General features: G+C 38.3%; 1 long non-coding RNA gene across 1 annotated transcript; it reads right to left on the reverse strand.

Moving 5' to 3' along the window:
* Positions 1-5,984: 5,984 nt before the first annotated feature.
* LOC104108370 (uncharacterized) lies at positions 5,985-8,723 on the reverse strand. The gene is made up of 2 exons (XR_689003.4): positions 8,406-8,723; positions 5,985-6,709 (listed from the first exon to the last, which is right to left on the reverse strand). It is a non-coding gene; the product is annotated as an uncharacterized lncRNA (long non-coding RNA).
* Between the last annotated feature and the right edge of the window lie 983 nt (positions 8,724-9,706).

Genomic DNA, 9,706 nt, shown 5'->3' on the forward strand with positions numbered 1-9,706 from the left:
GAGTCGAAACCCTGAGCATGAATTTCCTCGAGGGCCTCCATTCGGGATTGCCGCTTCGCATGCTCGGCGATATCCTTCGTTCGATCCTGGGTCACCTCGGCATCGGCCTTATATTGGGCAACCATCTCGTCGGCATCGGCTTTAGCCACCAAGACCACCGACTTGGCCGTTTCGAGCTCCTTGGCAAGATTTTCTCGATCAGAGACGGCTGCACTTAGCTGAGACTGGAGCTCCTCAACCTTTTTGGCCTGCACCTCAACCTTTTCCTTTGCCGCTCGAAGTTGGGTCTCAGCCGAAGTCAGCTATGACCGAGCAGTCTTTTTTTTCGAGGCCAGACGATCCATCCTATCTCTCCATTCATCGGTCTCGGCCTTAACAACATCTATCTCGGCTCAAAGTTAGGCGATCCAGTCGATTTTCTGTTGGACCTACGGATTCCAACCGTTAGTCACCAAGTCTAGCTCGTCGTCACTAACCTCAAATATTTTTACCAGCTCAACTAGGTCGGCATGTTCCTTCCGAGAAACCTCCAGCTCATCTCGAAGGCTCTTAGCCTCCCTTTCGCATTGCTCGCTGAGAAGTTTGTAAGTATTTCTCTTCTCAGTGAGCCCTCGGACCTCGGCCTCAAGATGGTTCAGCTCGTCCCGATATCAGAGAAAGGTCTCATGATAAACCACCAAGGCTTGCAGAAACAAAGAAAAATGTTAGGATTATCTACAAATTAGTCTAAGTATGAATTGAAGTCGTCAAGAGATATTTAAAGTTACCCAATTTGGCGCATGTTGTGCTTCATTGAACAGGCAGGGCGCATCCACATCATTCATCTTATCTTGGTATTCCTCGATCACCAAACGCCGAAGGTAGCTGGCCAACCCTACGGGGGAAGAGAGGACCCGAGCATCCTCTAGAATGGAGATGACGATCGACCACTTCCGGTCGGGATCCACACTCGGAGCTGGGAACCGGCTGACTAGAGGCTTGAAGAATGCCCGCGTGTTCCCGAAGATGGACTCTTCTTCGGCACCTCCAAGTCACCTAACCCGGTGACATCCTCCGTGGCGGTAGAATCCACGCCATCAAAAAAGCCGTGGAAGGGGTCGTCCGCTCCGTGGGCACCCTCATTAGGACATTCTTTCACCGTCTGAGCCTCGTTGTACATGGACTCAGTGAAAAAAGGCGACTCGATGATGTCTATCACATCGAGTGCCTCCTTCGGGGCGTTGCCCACATCCTGAGAAGCTTTGGCCATGACCTCCTCGTCAGCCTCCTTAACTTGAGGCGGATCGACCTCATCTCTCTCCAGTTCGAAGGCCCATTGCCCTTCGAGTCGTGATGGAACTCGGGCCACCAGATTGAAGGCTTCTTCTTCTTGTTCTTCTTCGGATTCGTCCCTCAACTGATAGAGTGAATCCGAAGATGGTGCTCAAGTGCTCGTGCTTTCTTTGGATTTACGCACCAACCTTCGCCTTGGTTTCTTTTTTTCCGAGCTCGGAGAACTCGGGGCCCTTTTTATTTTCTTCTCACCACCCTGTTTGGGAATAGGGGACTCGGATAGGAAGTTCTCGCCACCGGATGGAGACCTCAGTGTGACGTCCTTGGATAAACCTGTAAAAGGAAATGAAACAAGTGAAAACTTAACGACACGAGAGGAACTCAAATGTTACTTACACGGTAAAGGAATCTCACCATGAGAACGGGCCTCCCACCAGCCCTTTGAAAGTTTGTGCCATGAATGCTCAGAATACGGCCTTTGTAACACGATGCCCTCGACCCACTTCTTGAGTCAAGGGACTGCATTCGGGACCCAAGCGGCAACTGCACCACCACAAAACACTGATAAGAAGGAAGGAAAAAAGCATAAAATAAAATTTTGTAAGCAAAAGTTTAGTTACGTGATATATTCCACTTCTCGGGGAACGGCATGCGATCATCTGGGATCAAATCTGAGGTCCTCACTCGGACAAAACGGCATAGCCAACCTCAACCCCGATCTTCATCAATACTCGAGAATGGGGCTTTACTAGCTTGACGTGCAAGCTTGATCAGTCCTCCCCCCCCCCCGAAAGATTCGGGAACTGTATAAGCACATGAGGTGGTCGACGGTGAACGAGCATCCCTCTATCTTGCTCACGAAGAACTGGAGAAGGATCACGATCCTTCAGAATGAAGGGTGAATTTGACCGAGGCATACCTCGTATCTTTTGCAGAAGTCGATAATCACCGGATCCAATGGACCCAGTATAAAGGGATAAGTGTAAACACTTAAGTATCCCTCGACGTGGGTGGTGATGTCTTCATCGGGTCCGGGAACCACCACGTGTTTTCCAACCCAATTGAAATCCTTTTTTACCGTAGGGAGGACCTCTTAAGTGATTTAGCATACGTACCTCGTGACCTCCTCACACCGGCCTTGTACGGGGGAAGGTTTTTCAACCTTGAAATCGACGGTTACCGAGCATCCTCTAGGGACAAACATTTTCAGTGGGGGTTCTGGTACTGGTTCCTCGGCAACAATACGCAGAACGGTCTCCTCAGTACTGGTTCTGGAAGGGTTCTTGCAAAGGATCTCAAAATAACCAAAGTATAACTGCTAGAAAGTGTTGAAATTTTGAAATACGAGGACAGAAGGTTTGGATGTAAAGTTTGAATGAACAAATGAGGGGGTATTTATAGTTCTTCAGTGGCGGTTCACATCCAGTAATGGCCGACCGGCGGTTAACATGCATTTAATGCCATTAAGACGTGACTGACGAGACATTTCGTTTATTTTGTCGTTTGTGTCACGGGATATCGAAGTAAGAATCGGGAGCTCATGTCGTTTCTCGTCGTCTACTCTCCAAAAAATGAGGGGACTATCTGTATACAGTCAAAATCGAGCTCGCCTACAACATAGTAGGTCAAGTTCGGAACATGGCAATAAAGGACTGAAGATCGACCCCAAGTCCCACCGGGCTAGAATCCGGGGTTGGAGCACCTGCCTTCGAGAGTATCGGGGTCGTGATCCTGGAATCGATCCCAGTCCCGAACGAGTTCGAAGAAACATTGTTAGCATAACAGAAGACCGAAATATACGTAACCGGTCGGATATTACGCCGGGAATCTCAGCACATATCAATGAGGAACTGGCAATCGGCAAATCAAGAGATTATTTACCTTATATAGAATTGTACCTAAAGTAAGACTCCTCTACTATATAAAGGGGATCTGATAATTTATTTAACACATTATAACACGCATTTCAAAGCAATATATTATTATTATTCTCTTTAAGCTCTTATTCTTTTGAGTCTTGAAACCGATCGAAGTACATTCGGCTCGAGGGTGGCTAACCTTCCAAGGCTGAAATTGTCCAATTTGTGTGGTTTTCATTTACTTTATCGCTATTTATTTCAATTACACTCTAATTTATCTATTTGTGTCAAGTTAATCCATGTATCCTTAAAACTATTTACAAATTCAATTGTTATCCGATTTTGAGGATAAACAACACATATTAAGGAATCCACCTTTTAGCATTAAGTAACAATAAAATTGATCATATTAACCTTAATTTATTCATTGAAAATATAAAAAATACTTCTACGCAAGGGTAACTTTGAAAATAAGATTTCCTTCTTGATATCTAAAAAAATCAAATATTGTAGACCACAAAAAAGGGACAAAAAATCAACTAAAGTGGGCTAGAAGGTGTAATTATATATGATTATACACATATTATATATGAATTATATATATTATACATTCGCCGACTATTTTTAGTTTAAGCGATTGTGTGAGCAGTTATTTAGATTAATTCTTCTAATTTAATTGGGCTCAATTGGGCTTTCTCCATCTTGTTGCTTTTGTGGTTGTTAAATACACCTATCAACTAAAATTAGAAAGGGATTTTACCTACCTATGCTACATATAAAATTTATTTACCCTCCCTAATCAAGTTTTAACTTAATTATATGGTCATATATAATTTATCAATTATGTATAAATTAGTTTTAAATGAGTATCCCTTGATGGTAGCCTTTTAATTTAGTAAATCCCGAAAAATCCTCACAATTCCTTACTTACCCAGACAAAATCCAATCTTTCTTTCTCTCTTTGAAATCAACCCTCTTTCTACACCGATTCTATAAATTATTTTCTTCTAAACCTCATAATTTTCTCTAACAATGGCGAAGAAAGGGATTATTTTTTTATCGATTTGAATTTTGATGGCTGGATTTTGAGCTTTTCTCGGCTTCCCCTTTTCTTGTTGGTGTTCTGATAGGGGGCTAGCAGTAGATGTATATTAATTATTTGGCTGGATTATTCTAATTGAAATTGTCAATCAATAAATTTTGATGGTGTTCGACTCTCCACCATTGACAGCCATTAAAAAGTTTTGAATCTTTGAATTCGAATTCGGATTTTCAAAAAATATTTTTTGTATGGATTGGGTGTTATTTCAAATGACTGGGAATATTCTATGGAGTTTATATCTCGATTTTGAGGGTATTTGGTGAAGATTAGATTTGATTTGGCTGGATTTTCATATTGAAATTCGAAGAAGAAGTTGAAGAACACAACACATACAAAATATATACAAAATACATACAAAAGATATATTGTATAAAATTTATATGAAAATTATATTTAAGTTGTATGATATTGTAGTTATATTTAACTGGGTAAAATAATGTAGGAAAGTTGCAGATAAGTTGTATACTGTATAATTAGTTGTATGAAATTTATTTTTAGTATGTATGTTGTTGTAGATATATCAAATTTTGTATTAAATTTGTATGAAGTTTATTTTTAATTTGTATGTTGTTGTACCATATATTATTTTTTTCTTAAACTAAGTAATTATGGCAAAGAGAGAAGAGTTGTGCTAATTATGGCTTAAAATAGATACCACACAACTGGAAGGAGTCTTATTTAGATGTAAGGACAATTTGTACTTCGTTCCCTTCGGTTACGCCTTTTTCCAAGCAAAGAATCCTATAAATTAAGACACTAATAATGGATTGTATATAAATTGTAAGAAAAACTTGTTTACGGCGGGTAATATACAAAATTTGGACAATTTTAGTAAATAAATTTAAAATATTGTACAGGAAGGGGAAAATCCCAATTAGAAATGAATTGTTGAGTTGCTTTTTCACCTACTTACTATAAAAAGGTAATTTGTTCGTCCAATAGAGTTTTGCCTTGATCAGTCCCTCAAATGGATTACCATCATGGAGATAGTTCTATATTAGGAGCTTTTCCTATGTGAAAGGAAGGAAAATTAGTAATTGTGAAAAAGAAAACGTCTTCAAGAGGCAATCTTTATTGCTTGTTTCAGATTGGCTTTGTTCCGAGAGAATATTCCAAGAAATAAATCACTTTTTGTTGGATGTAAGTATCTAACTACGAGACATCTCCTTTGGAGAAACTGCTGCCGGATAAGTTAGTGATGGGCAAGTCCCAAATTCTTATCATAAAACCTTATTCGCACACCATTCAGGCAAATTTAACACGGTTAAGTCATAAATTAAGGTGAAATATATATACTATTAAACTACTAGTATTAGTAATAATAAGAGTTTATATGAAGACATGTATCATGTATTCATCGGTGTGAATAAGTGTTTACCAATCCTATGGCTTGTAGGAGTTCAATTTTAGATTGCTCATGGATTATCTCTACCAATATAGAGAGTTCTACTATACATCCTCAACACTGTCAAACATAAAATTAGCAACGATATAAAAAATTCCAGCTTCCTAGTGCCAAGCTCGTGTACTAAATAAGAGATACTTGTGACATGCAAGACTTGGTCCACATGGCGATGATGGCGTTCTCCGTCGCTAGAAGAACATGACTGGTTGGTAGTACAAAATGCTTTAACGAGAAAGTAGCTGCAAGAATTTACAAAAAGCTAACTCACAAGCAAAGGTATCACGCACAAGGCCATTGTGAAGTCAAAAGTTAGACAAACAAGCTGTCGGCCACGAGCTACTACAAGTCTCAAAGAATGATACTTTTGCTATTAATTTTTTTGTTCATTTGCACCTAATAATGTTATCTTTACCAGAGACTCATAATCACATCATCTTTAAGTTCATGTTCCACAGAAATGCTAGTTAACAGTCGGCCAGCCCTCCCCAGCATCCATGAATTGAGTTCATCCCAACAGAGAGAACTTTTCACAGATGTTAAACAGTTTCCTCGAACCAAATTATACATTTTAAGAATACAACCAAACTAATGACCACCCAATAGACCCAAAAAAACCTAAAGAAAAACCTTGGATTGCGCTTATGCCCCTCAGAAGAAATAAAAATATCATATATATATAGTACTAAATTATTAGCCAGTAGTCAATGATTAGCTAAAAGAACTTAAGTTTTCCTTTGCCCATGTGAGCTTTCCCATGCTCCACATAACATGCTGCTTTTTGAGTCCCTGTCAAACCATAACACGAGTCACCAGCCCCAGCCCCCAGGGTGACTGCAAAATAGAGATAGATAGTGCAGAGAAAAGCTAGGAGGCCAAGCGCAGTTAGAAGGAATCGGTGGCGCTGAAGTAATGTTGAACAGCTTCCAAACTCATCACATCGGGAATATTGTCTCTTGAGTGAGGCTGAAGATGAAAATGCTGTCTGTGTCTGTGACCTTCTATGAGGAGAAGTTATTATGCTGTCAAGAGCCATAACTTATACAATGAATCTTCTGCAGCCGATCACAATTCCTGCATATATTTCAATCAACATGGCAAGCACCAAGAGTGTCAACAGAAAGCATAGAGCATTAAGAAGTGTTGACGGACTTCAATATGGAAGTGAAATATATTTAGATTCAATGACAGTCAACCCCAAGTAAAGCACCATAGATGCAGTGGCGGAGCCAGGATTTTCATCAAATGGGGTCAATACATAGTATATATACATATTTTATAAAAAATTAACTACACAGTGTAATTTTTCCGACAAAGGGGTCAAGGGGTGTCAATACACAGTGTGTGTGTATATATATATATATATATATATATATATATATATATATATATTATATAAAATTAACTAACTACACAGTATACCACTGCATAGATGGTGGAGGAAGAGAAACGCAAGTGTGGTGAGCACTGAGCTAAACAACATAGTAACTGTATTTTATGCAACTTCTCGAAAAAATTCACCCCAAGCAACCCAAAGGATGTCTATATCAATACTAGAGAGCCAAAATATAATATTAAAAACAGAATGAATAATATACAATAAAGCAAGAATTACAAAATGGCAATGATGAAAGTAGAAGTAATGGCAAAGACAAGGGCTCACAAAATAGGCATCTTATGTCTTTCGTCCTTCTTCTTACACTAAATTGGTTAGATGTGCAAATTATATAGATAGGGTCAGAGGGATCAGGAAAAAGATAGAGATGTAAATTATGAATAGCCAAGAATAACCTGGGAGAGAGCAGGATGAAGATGATTATTGCTCACTTAGTTTTGGTCACAACTATGAACAATAACTAACATGTTTAATTGAGATTCATCTAACTTACTTGGTTCATAATCAATTTTACCAAGAATGGTTTCATACACTATCCATTTTTAAAGGAAAGGGGAGATCCACTAAGATGGGAAATACATCAAATAAAGCAATATATTCAGGCATTATTTACTAGCAACTGTGAGTGATTCCTATAACCACTTGGACTGAGTTCATGCGCACATCACGGAATTGTGGATTCTTCCCCACAGATAAGATGATACTCAGTATATGATGGCAGCATCCAAAAAAAATCTAGAAAATGCCAATGCAAAAATCCACTTTAAAGTTCAAATTGGGGAACTAAGCTAAATAAGTTTTTGATAGAGGGGGAACTAGGCTACCGCGTCCAATTGCTCCTTAGATAAACTTAAACCGATTTCTGTCTAGGAGTCTGAAAATTATAAACCCAATAGCAGAAATTCAGGATGCAGATAACACGCTCACTAGCAGTCATTCAGCGGCTTGTTTTTATGAGACAATAGACGTATTAGATGGTTATTCGCCACTTTTAACAGCTGATTTACACCAATTTACCAGTTTGCTTGTGCAATCTGTGAAGGAATTATGTATGCTGCATCTCAAGATCATAACTTTTCAACTCATCAACAGAGTACACAGTGGCATTAGGAATTAACCTATTTGACTCTATTCTCCAAATTGGGAAAATATGTTCAAAATCCTATGACATTAAATCTACAGAATCACTAAAATCCCTATGGATCTTAATTTAATAGTTCCCAAAATATCTAAAGGAGCAAGTACAACGAACAGTCAAAATAATGGAGTGCTCAATTAATTGAAATAATGATAAAAATCAATACAACGAGCCAAAATATTCGGGAAAAAATGTCAAACACTGCAGATCTGCAAAAATGAAAAGGAGGTACTTACAATTAAAGCAAACCAAAAAATGAAAGGAGCCTTCCAACCGATCGGAGCAAATGCGCCAGGTTGAAGTAATTGTCGTTTTCGTTTATCGGAAAAATGATTGAAGGGAGTAAAACGATCTCCCTGTTTTCACACGAAATAGCCTATTTCCGCAAATGTGAGAGAGAGGAACAGCCTTGTGTCGCGGCACAATGAGAGGAGAGCTGCCGGCGACAACACGGAGCGTCTACGCACTTTCTCAATGTTAAGAACATGAGAAGGAGAAAGAGAGAGAGAGAGAGATGAAATTGCAATATTGCGCGTACGAGATATGGGCACTTTATATAATTGTCAGTTTTGGGACTTTTTGGTTTGCTGTTTGGTGAAGCTGGAATATTAGTATTATTTATTTATTTTCAACTGGAATATTATTACTGATATCGGTTTTGTTTGACCCTTGGGTTGATCTAAGGGTCGGATCTTCGTTTTAACATCCTGTACGCCCCCGGTGGTGCGCTCCATGTATTTCTCTTTCTTTCTTTCTTTCTTTTTTTTTTCTTTAATTCGCTCCATTGGTTGAATCTTAATTTGACCCTTTTTATTTGTTTTTCCTTTTCTCTTCCTTTCCATCTATTTCGAGAAGATAACTTGACCTTTTTCTAGATTTATGATCTGATTGGTCATCTTACACCTTCTAGAATCTAGAGTGATAAATAAAGTTCGATAAGCATTGGTGGTTTGGTTAACAAGGGTAATTAATCTTTTATATATATACACACACATGAGAATTAAGAATTATAGGATCTTGAAAAGATCTCAATATCGATATCTAAGTCTTCAAGAAAGTAAATTTATCTTTGGGGGCACGTAATTACTTTTTAGTTCATGCGGACTACTATTAGATAAGAAAATATATACAATTATATTCTTACATTAATTTTAATTAAAAAAGTTATTGCATTACCAAACATTAAGTCATATAGAAGAAAAACATATTCTGAGGCGAATTCAGGATTTAAACTCTATGGATTCAACCTATAATTTTTAGAATTGAACTCATTATATTTTTAAAGTTATGATTTCATATCTATCACTTGTAATTTAATAAATTTTTATACATAAGTTTGTACTTCACATTGAAAGTACTAAGTACAAGTGAATCCGGTACCAAAGCTCTGGATTCGCCCCGCTCATATCATACCAAAAACATAATAATTCAAAGGGATCATGGCAATTAGACAACGGAGGCATTCCTTTTTGTGTTGGCAATTGGAAGCTGAAATGTACTCTCGTTATTTAATTTCCTAGTTTATGAATTTAAATTA

Source organism: Nicotiana tomentosiformis, chromosome 3 (assembly GCF_000390325.3).
Source record: "Nicotiana tomentosiformis chromosome 3, ASM39032v3, whole genome shotgun sequence".
Lineage (NCBI taxonomy): Eukaryota > Viridiplantae > Streptophyta > Magnoliopsida > Solanales > Solanaceae > Nicotiana > Nicotiana tomentosiformis.